The sequence below is a fragment of the Pongo abelii genome, chromosome X (genome assembly GCF_028885655.2).
Source record: "Pongo abelii isolate AG06213 chromosome X, NHGRI_mPonAbe1-v2.0_pri, whole genome shotgun sequence".
Taxonomy (NCBI): Eukaryota; Metazoa; Chordata; class Mammalia; order Primates; family Hominidae; genus Pongo; species Pongo abelii.
Genome location: NC_072008.2, coordinates 121,373,253 through 121,392,399, shown reverse-complemented (window position 1 = coordinate 121,392,399; position 19,147 = coordinate 121,373,253). Strand labels below are relative to the sequence as shown.

General features: G+C 41.9%; 1 protein-coding gene, 1 long non-coding RNA gene and 1 other non-coding gene across 7 annotated transcripts in view; 1 reads left to right on the top strand and 2 right to left on the bottom strand.

Moving 5' to 3' along the window:
* Positions 1-2,457, bottom strand: part of PLS3 (plastin 3) — an 89,447-nt gene extending 86,990 nt beyond the window's left edge. Inside the window, exon 1 of one of the 3 annotated variants that reach the window (XM_063720996.1) lies at positions 1,955-2,457. The gene's annotated coding sequence lies outside the window, so the exon portion shown is untranslated. 3 annotated transcript variants of the gene reach the window in all.
* On the top strand, positions 102-17,999 carry LOC112131049 (uncharacterized). 3 transcript variants are annotated; one of them, XR_008518147.2, is made up of 5 exons: positions 102-591; positions 13,024-14,171; positions 14,617-14,706; positions 15,060-15,104; positions 17,522-17,999. It is a non-coding gene; the product is annotated as an uncharacterized LOC112131049 (long non-coding RNA). The 3 variants fall into 3 exon arrangements; XR_010138981.1 differs by having other exon boundaries at positions 13,024-14,706; XR_010138982.1 differs by having other exon boundaries at positions 13,024-14,706; positions 15,056-15,104.
* Positions 17,523-17,603, bottom strand: LOC112131152 (small nucleolar RNA SNORA64/SNORA10 family). The gene has a single exon (XR_002913292.1). It is a non-coding gene; the product is annotated as a small nucleolar RNA SNORA64/SNORA10 family (small nucleolar RNA).
* Positions 18,000-19,147: the final 1,148 nt, after the last annotated feature.

The following is a 19,147-nucleotide window of genomic DNA, read 5'->3' as shown; positions in this document are numbered from 1 at the left end:
CTAAAATAGGGAACAGTTCAATAAGAATATAGGCCAGACCAAGGAAGATGAACAGAGCCTTACTTTTTAACACTATCTTGTGGGATTTAGCTTCAAATCTAGTATTCAGGGACAAAATGGGGCATGAGTAAAAGGATGACTTCCCTAGAAAATAATTAGTAAGATGTTTTTTAAATTTAGAAAAACCGTGAGATTGAAGAACAGAGGAGATATATGTCTCAATTCACATATATTTCAATCCCTTATTTTAAAAACAGCTCCTGTTTTTGTTTTGGATAAAAGCTGAGCACCAAATTCCCTTTCTGGTCCCCTCACCCGAAATCCTAGTAGACTTCCTTGTTCAGAAGCTAGTTCACACTCCTCCCCACCTTTTTTTTTCCAAACGTAGAGGTGGTTTTTGGAATATGGGCCTCAACCATTACATTCCAGCTTTAAAGTAAAAAGACGTCATGTGACCATCAGAGACTTGGGGCACGTGATTCCAACTGGTATGTGTGGGGCTCCAGCCACCTTAGTTGGAATTCACCATGAACTGCATCTCGAGGATCAAGTTTAGGCTCCCCAGTCCATTGTGACATCCAGCAAAGTGGAGTAAGTGCTTGCCCCTCAACGGTTTTTACTTTTCCCTACATTTTCTACTTACTGTTAGCCAGGCTCCCTTCCCTCCTCCCAATCCCTCTTAACAGGCCGGGCGCCCCCAGCATCCCGTCTGTCTGACGCTAAATGACGAGGCTCTCCAACCCACTTAGCTCCAAGCTCAACCTTCTGCAAAAGTTCAACCTTCTGCACCACTGGGGATATCGTGCAGCTCAGGTGAGAGGCAAGGAGCATCGCATAAGGCTAGAGTCAGATGCCATTAACCCCCACTTCACCTCCCGGGCTGGGATCATCTTACGTCCCGGAGCCCGGCGGTCGGAACCGCCAGCACACTGGAGCAGCGACGGCGGCAGCAACTTTGGGACTGGCGAGAAGCCAGGGCGGGGGTGGTCGGCGTCCCCGGGCCTCTCATTACAGCGCTTAAGTACTGCGGGTGGAGAAAAGTAAACACAGGCAAGTGCAGCTGTGCGGGGAAAGGGCGGGGGGGTAGAATATTATCTCCCTCCCGTCGCCCCTTCGCCTCTCCCTCTCCAAGAGTCGGGAGAGGTCCGGGACTGCCGCCGCCCCGACCGCGCGCCCGGGGCCGCAGAGTCAAAGGAGCTGAAAAAAGGACAGGGGGTGTGGGGCCAGGGGAGAACGGAAAGGTACTGCCCTACCAGCCCAGAGATGTTCTCCTACTGAAAGGAAAAAGTGCTTACTCATAGGGAGACTAGGTGCGATCGCGACGCCCTCTCTAAGGACAAGGGAGGGAAGCAGGCAGAAGGCAGGCAACCCAAACCTCGTGCCTTCCCTCGGCCACGGTCCCCCCTCTCCAGAGCCCCAGGGTCGGCTTAAGCCAGCCAGGTCACCCGAGGCGGGCGTGTGGGGGCTGGAGGAGTAGCAAGCTGCTGGCTCCGGGATTTCCTGAGTCCGGGCGGGAGGGAAGGGGGGATGGCAGTAGCTGGAGAAGGACGACAGAGGGAAGTTGTGCGCTCCCTTTCCACTTCGGGGCCGCAGCCGCGGAGGGGAATCAGGGCAAGGGCTGGCGTCTAGGACTCCAGCCCAAGACTGGCAACAAGTTAAGAGCAACTAGTAAGAAAACACCACTTAATACAGCGAAGTGCAGAAAACGTGTTTGCGGCGGATGCTGGTAGGGAAACTCCCCGTCACTCACACCCATTTCGGTTGCGACCGATCGCCCGGGCGCCCGAGGGCTCCAACTGAAATTTCTCCGACCTCCCTCTCCTCCAACCCCCGCCCCACGGTGCGCCGCACGTTCCTGCTGAGCTTAACCGAGATGCTCTCCCCGGGACCCACTCCTGCCCACGCCCAGGAAACCCGCTCCCCTAGTGCCCGCCGGCGCCTACAAAGCACTTACGTAAAGTCGCAGAGTCCTGGGTCTGGCCCGACTGCCGCCGACCAACGCACTCAGACAACTTCTGCACCTCGGAATCTTTGCGGCTGTGGCTCTAAAGCCAGCGCTCCCTCCCCTCCTGCCAGCCCCCTCCGCCCCTCGGCCGCCGCCATTGGCTCGGGTGGTGCTAGCAGTCGGCCTGGGAACCAGGAAGGGGATTGGGCCACGAGCCTGTCACATCAACTGGGTGGGGATCCAGGAAAATAGGCACGGGGATGGGCACCCAGGAGGGATAGGGACTGCAACTCTGCAGCAGGGAGAGGAGAATGGTCCCCAGCGCCTGAGTCTCCCCTTCCTACTTGGGCTAAGAAGAAGTTAGAAGTCCAACGTGCCTGGCTCGGAGTACGCATTCACAAAATCTTGTGGGATTAATAAAAAAATGAAAAAGTTGGGAACAAGAATTTGAATGCCACCTATATAAGTCTATGGGGGAGGGATACAGTTTCTCCCAGAATCGTGAGAAGAATAACGGCATGTTGGGGAACATTCCTAATTACATCTGCAACAATCAGTCCAGGTGCCAAAGGGCGCAGAGGGAAACATCAGCAATCATTCCTTTCCTTAAGAAGTCAAGGGAGAAGAATATGGGCAAGGCAGGGCCCTCAAGCCTTTGGCCTCATGCCAAGTAAATTGTTAGGCCTCATGCCAAGTAAATTGTTAGCCCACATCACCTGTCTGGTATGTTTGTCCATGCGGAGAGGGGTGAGAGGAGGTGGTTGGAAGTACCTTGGTTCCACTCTTTTGACCAGAAATGAGTATCAATTCTCATCAGTCTCCTTTCACCAGAGAAAACTTGGAGACATGTTACTGCTCCCCAGACTGCCATTTCTTCTCCTTCTCTGCCCAGGAGATGGCTTCCACGTCATAGCTGACCTCTTTCATTAATACACGTGGAGGTTATCTGCATTCCAAACCTATGGTTCATCGTAGATCCAAAATCAACTCAGAGAGCCAGAGTTTGAGGGATTTTGCAGGGTCAGGTCAAGAGACTGACTTGTGGGATAGCTGTAGAAGAAAAAGTCTAAGCCCTTTCCTGTTCCATTCGTAACCATTTTGTTCAGGAAATGTGTGCTTGGAAAGTTCTGTCAACATTTAAAATTAGTTCAATTAAGTCGCATTTTACATATACCAGGAAAAAATGCTGAGAGGCTTTAAAATGGAATGTTCTTGAAAAGGAACCCCTATTTCATCTGCCATTATGAATTTCCTTAGAGAAATTAATCTGTAGTGAGTGCCAAGGCTTCTTAAAAGGGAAGAACTTGGGGAGTTCATATATTGCCTAAAGGCTAGACTAGCAGAGGACTTGGCACGAGGAAAAAGCCTTGTTAAATATTAATTAATGATTAACCAACTGGAAGAACTTATGAAAGGCACAGGAAGGTGAAAAATAAATGAGAGGGCAATCATGCTTTCACAAACATTGAATTTCTGTTATGGCAGATTTTCTACTGGTTCAGGTTTGGGTCAGCACAAAAATACTGATTTCAACATGTTGGCGTTGGATTGAACATGGAGTCAGTGCATTGCCACACACATTTACAGTAAGCTCCCAAATGAGATTTCTAGCATTCCGTAATTGGCCGAAGGTTTGGTGTGACTTCTTCTTTACAAAAAATTTTTAGATACAGGAAATAGGCTCCTTCAGTTTTGTACCTTTTATGGTGTCTGTCAGTCACCGCTGAAGAGCTTCCACCTGCTCTTAAACTTAAAATTACAGATTGAGCAATAGCATGAAGGGACTCTGTAAGCTAAATTTTCCAGTGCAGATATATTTGTCTCAATTACGTTATATTCAATTTTAGTTTATTTTTCGAATTCTAGAATTTAAAGTAAAAATATTAAGAATCCTATGTATATGCTATTTATAGTTCCTGTTTTTTATTCAGAAAAGCTTACATTGGTTCGAGTGGGGTAGCTCAAGCCTGTAATCCAGCACTTTGGGAGGCTGTGCGGTGGGAGGATTGTATGAGGCCAGGAGTTCAAGACCAGCCTGGACAACATAGCAAGGCCTCATCTCTATAAAAAAAATTAATAAAATTTTTTAAAAGCTTAATAGAATCTATACTTTGATAAAAGTGTTCATTCACCCCTATCACAGAGGATGTCAGAATTCAGTCAAGAAATGTCATTTTAATTGAAATGCAATAGTCCATAGTTTCAAAGCTGCAGAGTACCTAGCTGATGGCATTAGTTCTCATTGCCTCAGTAACTTTCCAACAGATAAAACACGCCCTAAACACAGAAGCACCTATTTGGATGCTAGCTGAGATTCCTGTTTAACTAGCTCCACTATTTAATCCAGGTAGAACTCCATTTTAATGAATACTATTAAGATACCCAGCCAGTTTGATGTAACTAAGCTACCTTTGTGTTGCCCAGAATCTAAAGGATCTTTTCAAATTTAGCATTTTGCTGGAAGAAAGGATCCTCAGGCTCAAAGCTCTTAAACAGCATTTCTTTATAATCTTTCATGCCATCAGTTTACCTCACAGAGGATCATTCACGAAGTAACCCAAAGTTGATTGTTTTCTTATCTGTATCAAAAAGCCTGCACAGATGTTTGTCAGGGTTCCCTCCACCTGCTTATAGGCTTTAATTTATTTTGACAGCGACTTACATAGTGCCTGACACATAGGAGTTCAGTAAATGTTTGTTGAACTAATGGTTATTTTATAAGTCTATTCTTGTTAAACAACAGCAACAAAAAGCTATTAATATATATAGTACTCTCACAGACCTTGTGAATCAGTAACCTAAGAGTTTTTACCTTTCCTTCCATTTCCAATTTTCAATCCTAATGCCTTTGTAATAAATCACTTAAAGTCAATATCACAAAATTTTGAAAACCATTTATTCTTCCTGTCCTCCGTTGATATCATAGGAAGGCTCCAATATCTCTCTTAGGTTTTTTGTCTGTCCAAACTACCTTTCTTTCCTCCTTTTGATATGCACATCCCCCTTTTTCTTGCTCTTTTTCCTATTGTTCTGCCGAACACTCTCCCCAGTCTAGCTCACAATGTATTATGTGTACATAGTCTAAAATTTTCCCTGAAATTTTCCTAGAGTAAGTTGTCAGTTTCCTTTTTTATCCATTTTTAATTTTTTATCCTTAACATGTCATTGCTGGTTTGAACTTTTTTTTTTCTTGAGACAGAGTTTCACTCTTGTCACCCCAGCTGGAGTGCAATGGCGCCGTCTCAGCTCATTGCAACCTCTGCCTCCCGGGTTCAAGCGATTCTCCTGCCTCAGCCTCCCAAGTAGCTGGTATTATAGGCACCTGCCACCACGCCCGGCCAATTTTTGTTTTTTCAGTAGAGATGGGGTTTCACCATGTTGGCCAGGCTCCTCTCGAACTCCTGACTTCAGGTGATCCACCTGCCTCGGCTTCCCAAAGTGCTGGGATTACAGAGGTGAGCCACAGTGCCTGACCACTGGCTTGAACTTTTTATCCATTTTTATTTTATTTTATTTTATTTTTTTCTTCTTTTTCCTCACCCCGTCCAGGATAATTTTTATCAATTTTTTAAAACCTCCTTTCTGTAGTCTATTAAGATATGATTTTGCTGCATAAACTTTATATAAGCCAGGAATAACTTAAAGAATCTTGATCAATTTAATACTAAATCATTTTTCTAACACACCTAATTGTTTTCTCAGTCTCTAAATGTACAATTGTGTACTAATCTGTTTTAATTAATTGTATTTTATTTTATCAGATTATTTTCAAGGAATTATCCTTTTTTAAATCATCTTTTTAATTCATGGATAATTCTATTCCATGCTGTGATATTTTAGGTTCTTGGATTGATCCTAATCCCTCTTTTTATTCAGAGTGCTGTGAGATGACATTTTTATTAAAATTAAGTATGATTTTAAAGGTTTCTCTTATACTTAAAATATTTGGCATAAAGGAAATCTTGGAAGACCTGGACAATTATTAATTTTTTTTGATCCATAGGATACAGATTTGAACAGTTATTACCACTGTTTATTAGTGAAGTGTTTTTATGTTTCCAACTCAAAATGTACACATGTATAGGACATGAATATTAATAGTGAATAGGCAATTGTCAAATATTTTTCAAACCTAAAGATTATTATGAATCTGAATGTCTGCTAATGCAGGCCAACTATCTTACACGCACATGCACATAAAGAAATTACTCTGACATGTCCAAGGTTATTTCAGATTTTCACTTGTTAAAAAAAATAATTATCAGTATCTGAGAATAAGAAAATTAAAAAATAAAAAAAGACAAAAAATTAATTGAAGTCTCTTTAATAGGATTAGGACATATTTAATCAGTATGGACTTTATAATACATAGATTTAATAAAGATCACTATCATCACTGGAAATGCTCAAAATTAAAGTGTCACTCTCCCCCCTCCCAACTTTCTGGGTGTTAAATATCTAATCAATCAGATAACTATTATAAGCAACATGGAAAAAGTATGGTCTTAAAACACAACAAATTAATAGTCTAATATTAATTCAAGATCAAAGTCCACATAACTGAAATAATGAGAAAACAATTCAAGATAGAATATATAAGAAGCACCGTAGGTAGGCTGAAAAGAATGAGAATAATAGGGCTAAAGCAGTTGTAGAAGGCATCCTTTGTGCAATGGAACTTGAGCTAGGCTTGACAAAGATGGGTAAGACTTGATATAGGCAAGTAGAAATGAAAACCATTTTTATTCCTAGGAAGTGATCAAAGAAAAACTTCAGACAAATTAAATTTAACATAGTTTAATTGAGCAATGAACGATGGGGCAGCCATCCCAAACCAGACTAGGTGCAGAGAGACTCTGGTGCTGCCACATGTTCAGAGAGAATTTATGGACAGAAAAAGAAAAGTGACATACAGAAAAGGGAAGTGGGGTACAGCAATAACTGGATTGGTTACAGCTTGGCATTTGCTTTATTTGAACTCAGTTTGAAAAATTGGCTGCCTTTATTGGCCAAAACTCAGTAATTTTTACAAGTGAGGGTTACAGTGTGTTTGCACATCTGTTTAGGTTACAGTTCACTATGTATGGAAATACTTTTTTTTTTTTTTGGCAGGGTCTCGCTCTGTCATCCAGGTTGGAGTGCAGTGGCACGATCATGGCTCACTGAAGCCTCAATTTCCCAGGCTCAGGTGATTCTCACACCTCAAGTCTCCCAAGCAGCTGGGACTACAGGCTCGTGCCACCACACCCAACTAATTTTTTTGTGGGTGGTAGAGACGCGGTTTTGCCATGTTGTCCGGGCTGGACTTGAACGCCTGGGCTCAAGTGATCCACCTGCCTGGGCCTCCCAAACTACTGGGATTAGAGGCCTGAGCCACCACACCCAACCAGGCTAAACTTAATTTAACATAAGAAAGCAAAATGGGAGAGCTTTAGGTAAGTTTCTGGGTTTGGGCTTTCTTTCCAGGCTTCTACTTCCTTATCTGCAAAAGAAAAACTGAGGATTTGCCTACCACAAAGGTGCAGTGATAACATCAATGGGAAGGAAGATTGCTTGGGATCTCACTAACGTAATCTTTTTAAAAGAGAAAATATATTTGTTTAATACTTACTTTAGTGATTAAAAAGACTTGTGGGCTGGGCTCATGCCTGTAATCCCAGCACTTTCGGAAGCCGAGGTGGGTAGATCACTTGAGCCCAGGAATTTGAGACCAGCCTGGGCAACATCGCAAAATCCAGTCTCTACAAAAAATACAAAAATTAGCTGGACATGGTGGTGGTACATGCCTGTAGTTCCAGCTACTTGGGAGGCTGAAGTTGGAGGATCACTTGAGGCTGGGAGGTTGAGGCTGCAGTGAGCTATGATATCACCACTGAACTCCAGCCCGGAAAACAGAGTAAGACCCTGTTGAAAGAAGGAAAGAAAAGAAGGAAGGAAGGAAGGGAGGAAGGAAGAGCGGAAGGAAGGAAGGAAGAAAGAAAGGGAGGGAGGGAGGGAGGGAGGGAAAGAGGGAAGCAGAAGGAAGAAAGGAAAGAACGAAAACAAAAGAGAGAGGGGAACATCACACACTGGGGCCTGTCCTGGGGTTGGAGGAGGGGGGAGGGATAGCATTAGGAGATATACCTAACGTAAATGACGAGTTAATGGGAGCAGCACACCAACATGGCACATGTATACATATGTAACAAACCTGCACGTTGTGTGCATGTACACTAGAACTTCAAGTATAATAATAAAAAAAAAGAGAGAGAAAGAGAAGGAGAGAGGGAGGGAGAGAGGGAAGGAGGGAAGGAAAATAAAAGAAAAGACTTGTGAATCTTTCTTGTCTTACATTAATTAAACTGCCAAGTTACAGAAGGCCTTGCTTTTAGTTACAGTAATTTTGTTTGTCTGTCTGGTGTTTTTTTTTTTTTTTTTTTTTGAGACGGAGTCTCGCTCTGTCACCCAGACTGGAGTGCAATGATGCAATCTCGGCTCACTGCAACCTTCCGACTCCTGGGTGCAAGCGATTCTCGGGCCTCCTGAGTAGATGGGATTACAGGTGTGCCACCACGCCCGGCTAATTTTTGTATTTTAGTAGAGACTGGGTTTCACCATGTTGGCCAGGCTGGTCTCAAACTCCGGATATCAAGTGATCCACCCATCTCCCAAAGTGCTGGGATTACAGGCATGAGCCACCGTGCCTGGCCAGGTTACAGTAATTTTGACAGTTGCTTTAGTTAGAGCCATAATAATCCCTCCCTCAATGAGATTTACATAATTAATTGGCACATATCACATTTTGCTTTTAAGGAAGTATTATTAATAACGTGCCTGTAACTTACACAGAATTTAAGGTAGGTGAGTGCACTAGCTCAGATATACAACTTGATGTTATCATTGTGGGTGTCTGGGCTATAAAGCATTCTTTTTGGTGAAATATTCAACCTCAACCTTTATTAGAATGTAATTTGAAATACTGGAGGCTTCCTATGAAAAAAGTCTTTTAAACATATACAAACAACCCTTCAGAATAAATTGTAGCGCACATTTTAAAATTTATAAGGGTTATCCATAATTCTCCACAGCACTAGCCAGACTTCTAAATAAACAGTCATGTCCAGTCTATTGTGTTTAACTGATTTCTGAATATGTGAGGCCAAATTCTGGTGAATTTATGAGTGTCTACCTGCATTGTGTGTGTGTGTGTGTGTGTGTGTGTGTGAGAGAGAGCGAGAGAGAAAGAGAGAGAATATAATCAGATATTTAAATGCCATAACTGTTTATTCTACCAAGAATGCTTCTAGTTAAATATTTGGGTCTGTGTTTACTAAGTATGCAAAATAATGACTTTAAAAAGAGATTGACAGTGTGACACCATGGATGAACCTTGAAAACATTATGCTAAGTGAAAGAGGCCAGTAACAAAAGACCACATATTGTATGATTCCATTTATATAAAATGTACAAAAAGGGAAAAATCCATAGAGACAGAAAGTAGATTAGTGGTTGCCTAGGACTGGGGGTATGGGCAATTGGAGGGGAAATGAGGAGTGACTGCTAGTGGGGTTCCTTTTTGGGGTAATGAAAATATTCTAAAATAGATTGTAGTGATGGTTGCATAACTATATGAATAAATTTAAAACTATCGAATTGTACAATTTTAATTGGTGAGCTATATGGTATGCGAATTAGATCTGTTACTTTAGGCAAATTAAAATTAACAGAATTTAACTGAGCAAGACAAACAAAAACGATTCCAGAATTAGCCAGCCCCCAGAATCAGAACAGATTCAGAGATTCTGGGGCTGCCCCATGGTCAGAGGAGATTTATGGACAGAATCAGGAAAATGACATACAGAAAACAGAAGCCAGTACAGAAACAGCTGGGCCTTTGCCTTATTTGAGCAGGGTTTGAACAGCTGGCTGCCTGTGAGTGGTTGTTTAAGTATGGCGGCTGTGATTGGCTGAGACTCAGCTATTGTTATAGAAGCCTACTCCTAAATTAGGTTTTCAGTTTGTTTGCCTACTAAGTTAGGTTGCAGTTTATACTTAAGAATTCAAGTATACAAGTACAAAGACTTTCTCAGGCCAAATTTTAGTTTGATTTAACATATCTCTATATAGCTGCTATTCAAAAAGAGAAGGAGATTGACAGAATTAGGCTGTTAAGCACAAGGAAAACCATACTAATGAGGATATGATATGAAAGGATCTGTAATTTCAAGGAAGAAACTAAACTCATGCAATCAAAAGGGCCTTGGGAGATAAATTCATCCACTTCTTGGTTAGCATGTTCCCATTTTTGTCACTGTCACTGAAAGAATAACATAGTGCTTTAACTTACTACAAAAGAGATGTAAATTAAACATTACACAAAAATTTTAAACAAATCAAATAAGCCAGAAACAGAACCTAGGCAGTAAAAGGTGATCTAGTGCTTCTTTGATACTTTTAAAACGGTTGAATTACCATATGACTAAATTGGTCGAGGTATTTAAATCATGCCACAGTTTTCATAAATACTTGCAGTTATAAAGGTAATTGGACATTTGGTTTAAGTAACCAAGAAACTCCTTAGGAAGTGTCACAGAAGGTTTCAGGATAAGAAGTTTCATTCTGAATCAACACACATCTCTTTGGTAATTCAGAACCAACAATGTTTTCACTGATTTGTTTCTTTATCAGTGCCATAGATTCACCTGAACAAGGGTGAAAATAGAATGTAAAGTTGTTCATTCAGGGAGGCATTCCCTTTCATACACTGAGCAACATTATCATAGCTGAAATCCCATTTGATGGTTGGAATAGAGTAGGCCTAAAACTATGTTTAATTAAGGCTTTATAAGAAGTTTTAAATATTTGGGAGTCCTCTGGAAAGGACGCCAAGTGAAATGCGATCATATGCCTAAGATTATCCTAAGTCAGAAGTTAGCAAACTTTGCCTGTAAAGGGCCAGATAGTAAATATTTTTGCATACAAGCCATACAGTGTCTGTTGCAACTACTCAACTCTGCTGTTGTATTATGGAAGCAACCATAAAAATTAAATGAACAGGCTGGGCAGGTGGCTCACGCCTGTAATCCTAGCACCGTGGGAGGCCGAGGCCAATGGATCACCTGAGGTCAGGATTTTGAGACCAGCCTGGCCAGCATGACGATATCCCTCCTCTACTAAAAATACAAAAATTAGCAGGGCATGGTGGTGGATGCCTGTAATCCCAGCTACTCAGGAGGCTGAGACAGGAGAATCGCTTGAACCCTGTAGGCAGAGGTTGCAGTGCGCTGAAATCGTGCCATTGCACTCCACCCTGGGCAACAGAGCAAGACTCCATCTCAAAAATAAGTAAATAAATAAATAAACAAACAGCCGGGTGTGGTGGTTCATGCCTGTATTCCCAGCACTTTGGGAGGCTGAGGGAGGCGGATCACTTGAGGCCGGGAGTTCGAGGCCAGCCTGGCTAACATGGTGAAACCCCGTCTCTACTACACATACAAAAAATTAGCTGGGCCTGGTGGCTTGCACCTGTAGTCCCAGCTATTCTGGAGGCTGTGGCACAAGAATCATTTAAAGCCAGGAGGCGGAGGTTGCAGTGAGCCGAGATTGCAGCACTGAACTCCAGCCTGGGCAACAGGGCAAGACTATCTCAAAAACAAATACATATAAAATAAAAATAAAAATAAAAAAAATTAGCCAGCCACGGTGGCACGTTCCTGTAGTTCCAGCTACTCGGAAGGCTGAGGCACGAGAATCGCTTGAACCTGGGAGGCGGAGGTTGCCGCGAGCTGAGATCGCGCCACTGCACACCAGCCTGGGCAACAGAGCCAGACTCCATCTCAAAATAAATAAATTAAAAAATAAATAAAGCCGGGCACGGTGGCTCATGCCTGTAATCCCAGCACTTTGGGAGGCCGAGATGGCGGATCACGAGGTCAGGAGATGCAGATCATTCTGGCCAACGTGGTGAAATCCCGTCCCTACTAAAACTACAAAAAAAATTAGCTGGGCGTGGTGGCGCGTGCCTGTAACCCCAGCTACTCAGGAGGCTGAGGCAGGAGAATCGCTTGAACTCTGGAGGTGGAGGTTGCAGTGAGCCGAGATCATGCTACTGCACTCCAGCCTGGCGACAGAGCAAGAGTCTGTCTCAAAAATAAACAAACAAACAAACAAACGGGCATGATGGTGTGCCAATAAAACTTACAAGAACAGACAACAACAGTTTGGGTCGTCAGGCTGTAGTCTGTCGACCCCTGTCTGGATTACTGTTCTTGCTCCAATATGATCTTGTCATCTGGATGGAGCTGTGTTTCAAAGAGGTATTCAGTAGTTGGTTTATGACTGATGATATGAAACAGATTGAAATTAGCACTCTTTCATTATTACAATCTTAGGTCTTCACAATCTTTCATACCAAGCAACTGATGGGATGGCTGTCTACTCTCTCTTCTTTTTCGCCTTTCAAATTTGAATGTAATCACAATGGCCGAATTTACGGGTGGGAGGGAGTGAGAAGGAATAAAATGGCAACTACTATAACTACTGCTTATTGAGCTTCTAGGCCTTGTACTAGAAACTTTATATACATGATCTCATTTAATGCTAACAACTATCTCATTAACGAAAGCATTATTTTTCCCATTTTCAGATGAGAAAACTAAGGTTTAAGAAATAAGTAACTTTTGCCCAAGATCATTTTGCTGGTAATGCAGGAGCTGAGATGTCTGAGTGTGTGGGATGATTCCATCTCTTGTCTGACGCTACAGTTTGTGATTAGAACCAAACGATTTTACAGGAAGCATTCACTGTACTTTTATCTAAAAAAATAAGGCAAAGGAACACTATTAATGATTGCACCTTTCTTCTCACTTCCTTGAAAAAATGGTTAGCTCACTGGTGATAAATCTCTTAGATAAGCACGTATGTTTTATTACATGCTATGGTCTGAATGTTTATGTCCCCCCCAAAATTCATATGCTGAAACCTAATTACCTAGACGACAATATTAGAAGATATTGTATTAGACTATATGGTATGAGAAAATAGCAGAAGATGGTATTAAAAGGCAGGCTTAATATATCCAATTTTCTCTTTTTTTTTAGAGATGGAGTTTTGCTCTGTTGTCCAGGCTGGAGTGCAATGGCGCGATCTCAGCTCACTGCAACCTCCGCTTCCCGGGTTCAAGTGATTCTCCTGCCTCAGACTCCTGAGTAGCTGGGATTATAGGCATGCACCACCACGTCTGGCTAATTTTTGTATTTTTGGTAGAGATGGTGTTTCACCATGTTGTGCAGGCTGGTCTTGAAATCCTGACCTCAGGTGATCCACCCACCTCGGCCTCTCAAAGTGTTGGAATTACAGGCATGAGCCACCGTGCCTGGACTAATGATTTTTGTATTTTTAGCAGAGACAGGGTTTCACCATGTCTCCCAGGCTGGTCTCGAACTCCTGGCCTCAAGTGATCTGCCTGCCTCAGCCTCCCAAAGTGCTGGGATTACAGATGTGAGCCACCGTGATCGGCCAATTTATCTAGTTTTTTTTTAGAAAATACATGATTACAGCTCAACTTATTCTACCTGATAAACTCTGAATTATGGGTCACATAAACCATTTTAGAGGGGTAGTTTTAAACCAGTTAAATTTATTCTAAATTTAATGTGTTATAAAAAGAAAAACACCCAAAGCATATGGCTGGCATTTCATTCAATTTTACTTAATTTAGGGTCTTTTGAAGCATCAAATTTTAAAAGTAAAATAATTTGATAATTAAAACCATGGGATATTTGTATTAGAAGGAATATTATAGACCACTTCCCTCCCAGTACAGATGAGTAAAACTGAGCCCTGCAACAGCAAAATGACCTGCCCTAATCTTTTGTTTTTTCAAGTCCTTTTATAAAGTTACTTTAACAGGTGGCCTTTCGAGGATTATAATTTTCTTTTTATATATTTCCTTTTTAAATGTGGCTTTGCAAATATGCTACATAATGATGCACTTCAGAGACATTTCCATAACGGATGTCATGTAGTAGGGTGGAGTCCTTTTCAGCTGTCAGTGTTCTATAGAAGTGACGTCAACAGTAGGGTACTGGCTCAGTAGGGTATAAGTGTGTTTCAAAGTCTTGCACCTACGCAGAAGTATAGGGCCAGTACTGGACTGACCAAGGTCAGGAACCTTGTCAACCAAAGGAAATGAAAAATCCAAGCCTTAAGGATCTAATCCAAGATAAGGGGTTGGTGAGGAAGCAAGGTAAGGCAAAGAAAATCTGAATAGTACCTCAGTGGAGAGATGATTTGTTAGTTTTGAGACAATACCCCAGACAGATGACAGAATGCAAAGATTCTTTATTTGAGCTGCTCCTTGAACCTGCTCTCTAATTAATAACTCTGATTGTAAGAGACATGAAAGTCACTATATTATTCCTTGGGAGGCTGGAGTAAATTATTCACATCATTAGGAACAATTCAATGTCTGCAAAGAGGTCCCTTGTCAGGTCATTCTGCCACACAATGGAAAGGCTTCATTTGCTTTGCTTCCTTAAGTCTCCTTTCTCCCTTACCTGATCTTTGAGTATATACAGTCTTTTTGTTCAGTTAAAGGAACAGATCCTTTCTTTTCTCTTCATCAAAGCTGATAAATAAATTGCAGCTTTTTAATAACCTTTCCAATTTCTTTTTTACCTTCATCAAAGCAGGTACTGCTCATTAAAATGGCATAATCGCTCTGGATTAGTGTGAATTTCAGCTTTTACAGAAGAGAAATCCCACAAAGGAGAGAAGCATAGGTAACAGATTGCAAAGGGTTGGCAATACTTCCCTTAAATCTGAATGTAAATACCAGCCTCTCTTAGCTCCCAGCAACGTATACTTATGTATTGGAGCTTCCCAGATGCACAGAATGGATGTGCAAGATGAGAACCAGTTGTCAAGGATTCTTTCTTCTTTTGAATTTGTCTTGCAATATTTAAAATAGTAATATGTATCTTTTTTTTTTTTTACCAGAAATGACTCAGAACATTAAGGTCTTTCCTGTGCCTTGTTTTCCATTTTGAATTAAATATATTATTTTTAAAAAATGAATCAATACCTTCATTAACATTTATATCAACCCTTTACTTTTTTTATTTTGTGGAGGAAGGAAGAGGCTCTGAAGATTTGGAACAGCTCAGCCTCCAAAGTGCAGGTCAGAAAATTGGGCTAATTGAATGCTTATCAGTAGTACTGTAATTTTTTCCAGATGCCTTATAGCATTTTATAAATAATTAGAAATACGAGTTTCATTTCTAAAAGGGAAACTGATACATAATTTATAATGTGTATGAAAGCGTAAAGTATTATATAGATTCAAGAAATACACAGATTTTTAATTATTTAAAAATTATATAATACGAAAGTGCTATGCTCATAGCTAATTTTTATATTTTCATTTATTCCTAGTATAAACCATCGAATTAATTGTAATGCTTTGGTACTCCATGGAAAGTATTTGCTTAAACAGTAACATCTACAAACTTAAAACCAATATCTTAAATCTCATTGCGAGGTACAATTCTTTTCCAGGATCCCTAAAATAGGTAATTTCAATTACTGCCCTGAAGGCTTTATAGAAATACCAGGAGGCCAGTAGGTGGCTCACGCCTGTAATCCCAACACTTTGGGAGGTGAAGGGGGAAGATTGCTTGAAGCCTTGCGTTTAAAACCAGCCTGGGCAGGAAAAACGAGACCCCTGTCTCTACAAAAAAATTTAAAAAATTAGCAGGGCATGGTGGTGCACAACTGTAGTCCCAGTTACTTGGGAGGCTAAGGCAGGAGGATCCCTCAAGCCTAGAAGTTGGAGGCTACAGTGAGCTGTCATAGAGCCACTGCACTCCAGCCTGGGTGACAGAGCAAGACTCTTCTTTCTTTCTCTTTCTTTCTCTTTCTTTTTCTTTTTTCTTTCTTTCTTTCTTTCTTTTCTTTCTTTCTTCTTCTCCTTCCTTCCCTCCCTCCCTCCTTTCTTTCTTTCTTTCTTTCCCTTCTTCTTTTCTTTTCTTTCTTTCTTTCTTCTCTTCCTTCATCCCTCCTTCCCTCCCTCCCTTCCTTCGTTCTGTTCGTCCTTCCTTCCTTTTTTTTTTTTTTTTTGAGACAGAGTCTCGCTCTACAGCTCAGGCTGGAGTGCAGTGGTGTGATCTCGACTCATTGCCGCCTCTGCCTCCTGGCTTCAAGTGATTCTCATGCCTCAGCTTCCCCAGTAGCCAGGATTACAGGCTTGCGCCACCATATCTGGCTAATTTTTTGTATTTTTAGTAGAGACAGGGTTTCACCATGTTGGCCAGGCTGGTCTTGAACTCCTGGCCTTCAGTGATCCACCCACCTCAGCTTTCCGAAGTGTTAGGATTACAGGCATGAGCTACCGTGCCCAGCCTGAGACTCCTACTTAAAAAAAAGAAAAGAAATATCATGAAATCGCTGTTGGTTTGTACTGCTTAAAAATTCAATCTTAATTGCAAAACACTTCCTTTTATTTTGTAACACTACTCAACACATTTATAGATCATTTAACAAGTTTTAATTTTATAGATAATGAATTTTCAAGGTATATGCAGATTTTGGCAATGTTTTCTGGAATAAGAAAACATGGAACTCTCCAAACACAATATAGTTATGATTCAACATGAAAGCTGTCGTTTTTATTTGGTACTCTTCTGCATATTTGCTTCAGACAGCTGTTCTCATCATTGGTTGGGTCCTGGTATATTGTCTGGAAAGCAAGGTGATAAATATTCATGACTTACGAGTTTTAAAGTAATTGCAAGTAAAAAATGATTGCATTGATAATCAATTTTAATTCCTTTTTGTTTTGTTTTGTTTTTCCCCCTCCACATTATGGGGTCATAAGTTTTTAAAAACTTAAGTTATTATTGTACCTATTCCAGGATCTTCTCAGAAAGACAGGAAAAAAGGAATTATTTCTTTTTCTAAAATCAAATGCAAATGATCAGATATTGAAACATTAACATGCAAATTAGTGAAACATTCCACAGATTTTCTGCAGCTGCTCCTCACCCCCTCCCTCAACTCCCACATTCCCTTATATATTCTAGCCACACCAGATATTTCATTATTTCCCAAATTTGCCTGTGTACCTATATAATCCAGCTTGGGAGAGTGGAATCGAAAACATGTGTGTTTAGGAGAGAGTCAGAATTTGGTTTAAATCTGTGTTTATCTCTTACTATCTGTGTAGCTTTGGAAAAGTCACTTCATCTCTGTGTGCCTTGGTATCTTCGTGGGAAAATTCAGACAATTGGCACCTCAACATAGTGCTAGGTATATAGCACATGCTCAATAAATTGTTATTGAATGAAGGATAAAATATAACATAAGCCACCTAATACAGTGCCTGGCACATACTATTGGTAAACAGTAACTCATCATTTACCCTCTGTTCCTGTCTGAGGCCTGCTTTCACATTCCTTTTTAATCTAGCAGATACCTAAGTATCCTTCAAGTCCCACATCAAATGGCATATCCTTCGAAATGATTTCTCTAACCCTTCCAGGCAAAGCTAATGCTTCTAGGTCTGCATTCTCATAACATCTTTTTCTCCTCCCCATCCAGGACCTGTTGTGCCCCTCAAGGAAAGAGAGGCCACCATAAGGCCAATCTGAGTTCCTGAAGAGTAAGGGAGGAGACCACCCCTCATATTGTCTTATGCCCAATTTCTGCCTCCAAGAAAAGAAAAAGTAAAAACTAAAAGGCAGAAATGAAATCCACAAGCAGACAGCCCGGTGCCATACCCTGGGTCTGGTAGTTAAAGATCGACCCTGACCTAATCGCCTGTGTTATCTATAGATTACAGACATTGTATAGAAAAGCACTGTGAAAATCCCTATCCTGTTTTGTTCCGATCTAATTACCAGTGCATGCAGCCCCCAGTCACGTACCCCCTGCTTGCTCAATCGATCACGACCCTCTCACATGCACCCCTTTAGAGTTGTAAGCCCTTAAAAGGGACAGGAATTGCTCACTCAGGGAGCTCTGCTCTTGAGACAGGAGTCTTTCTGCCCCCGGCCGAATAAACCCCTTCCTTTTTTAACTCGGTGTCCGAGGAGTTTTGTCTGCGGCTCGTCCTGCTACATTTCTTGGTTCCCTGACCGGGAAGCGAGGTTATTGGTGGATGGTCGAGGCAGCTCCTTAGGCAGTTTAAGCCTGCCCTGTGGAACATCCCTGCGGGGGACTCCGACCAGCCCGAGCGGATCCTGAGAGCGCTCCCGGGTAGGCATTTGCCCCGGTGGGATGCCTCGTCAGAGCAGTGTGTGGCAGGCCCCCATGAAGGATCAATAGAGTGGCTGAACACCGGGAAGGAACAGGCACTTGGAGTCTGGACATCTAAAACTTAGTAAGACTAGTCTTTGAAACTTGCCCACTCCGTTTGAGTGGAAGCATGGCCTGATCACCCACGGCGTGCCTTTATCGGCACTTTGGTTTTGGTTTTGACTTGGTTTGAATTGCTTGACAGGATTGGTCTTGGGAACTTGCCTACTCCATTTGAGTGGAAGCGTGGCCTGATCACCCACGGTGTGCCTATACCGGCACTTTGGTTTTTGTTTTTGACTTGACTTGGATTTCATGATACTTTGGTTCTGGTTTTGACCTGGCTTGGATTTCTGGATACTCTGATTTTGGTTTTGATTTTGGTTTGGTGCAAACTGCAAAAGTGTGTGTGTGCTCTTTTTACCCGTTCTTTGTTTTGTAGTGTGCGTGTGGTGTGAGCGTGGTGTTTTGTCTCGAAGAAGCATAGGTCAGGCACAAATAAGCCCACCCTACTAGGAACTATGCAGAAAAATTTCAAAAAAGAATTTAAAGGAGACTATGGAGTACTATGACACTAGGAAAACTTAAAACTTTGTGTAAGATAGACTGGCCAGCATTAGAGGTAGGTTGGCCATTAGAAGGAAGCCTAGACAGGTCCCTTGTTTCAAAGGTACGGCACAAGGTAACCTGTAAGCCAGGGAACCCAGACCAGTTCCCATACACAGACACTTGGTTACAGATGGTTTTAGACCCCCTACCCCCAACACACAGTGGTTGAGAGAACAGCAGCATAAGCGGCTGGCAAAGGCAAGGAAAGACCAGCAGAGAGAGAAAGGAAAGAGACAGAGAGGAAAAGAGGCAAAGAGAGAGAGGAAGAGATAGAGCGGAAGAGACAAAGAGGGAGTCAAGGAGAGAGAGAGAAAAAGAAAG